Raw genomic sequence first — 1,194 nt, forward strand, 5'->3', positions numbered from 1 at the left:
CCCTGGATGCACACCTTGCGTGCACCTTCACCAGGGTGGGCGCCTTGGTGCGCACACCTTGGCTGGGCTACGCACCCGGGCGCGCACACCTTGGCACCCACGTTTCCTTCATTTTTTTAATTTTTTAAATTTTTTTGACAATCTCTCAAGTGGGAAATTCTATAATCTCAACTTTTTTTGCCTTTTCAAGAAACTTTTGAATGGAGCGCATCATTGGTGTGCACCGAGGAGCGCTCCAAAGTGTGCTCCAAGGTGCGCACCTCTCGTGCACTCCAAAGTGCTCTCCAGCTGCGTGCACCTACCCCGGGTGCGCACCTGGCCCGCCCAGCTTCTCTCACCTGTCCCGGGCGTTTGGTGCGGAACCTTAGAGTAAGAATCATCACTGTGCACCTTGGCCAACGTGCGCGACTCGACCGAGCACGCACTGGCCGAGGTGCACACCAATTTCACCTGGGTGCGCGCACAACGCCCGGGTTGCACCGTGGCCTATGTGCTCGGGGCGCCTCAAGTGCGCGCTCAGTGTCACCCCCACGCGCACAGTAGTGCGGGCATTGCACCCCCGCCCGGCCCCGACGAGAACGCAAACGGGCAAAAGTTTAATTCAAATATCATTGCGACGCCCGACGAAAAACTAAAAAAGGGTGCAACACCGGGACTTCCCGGGAGGTCACCCATCCCAATACTACTCTGGCCCAAGTGCGCTTAACTGCGGAGTTCTGATGGGATCCGGTGCACTAACGCTGGTATGATCGCACCTGTTATGAGCTTGTCACAGTGTGTACTTAGCAAACCGCGACCCATGTGCGAATCCACCCCGGCCACCCACCCTCGCCGAGGTGCACACCCTCCCTCGCCAAGCGTGCCCCGTTCACCAAGTGTGAACCCTGCCCGGGTGCACGCACCTCACCAGGGCGTTGGGTGTGCACCCAGCTTGGCCTACGTGCATGCACTTGGACGAGGCGTCGTGTGCGCACCTGACCCGGTCTGGGTGCGCACCCGACCCGCCCAAGTGTGCGCAGTGTCCCGTCTGCAACGCGGTGCCCGCACACCACGTTGGCGCAATGACCTGCGTTCACATGTGGGCTGAGTGCACCTTGGTACATGTTCGGGGTGCCTCGGGTGCACTCTCGATCTTGCCCCGATGCACCAAGGCGCTTGGTTTGCCACGGGTGCGCACTTGGTGCAGGGTGGGCA

The 1,194-nt window shown here is 59.9% G+C and overlaps 1 non-coding gene across 1 annotated transcript; it reads right to left on the minus strand.

Annotated features, from left to right (window-relative positions):
- Window positions 1-638: 638 nt before the first annotated feature.
- Window positions 639-757, minus strand: LOC131873756 (5S ribosomal RNA). Its single transcript, XR_009371655.1, has one exon. It is a non-coding gene; the product is annotated as a 5S ribosomal RNA (ribosomal RNA).
- Window positions 758-1,194: the final 437 nt, after the last annotated feature.

The sequence above is a fragment of the Cryptomeria japonica genome, chromosome 2, assembly GCF_030272615.1.
Source record: "Cryptomeria japonica chromosome 2, Sugi_1.0, whole genome shotgun sequence".
Taxonomy (NCBI): Eukaryota; Viridiplantae; Streptophyta; class Pinopsida; order Cupressales; family Cupressaceae; genus Cryptomeria; species Cryptomeria japonica.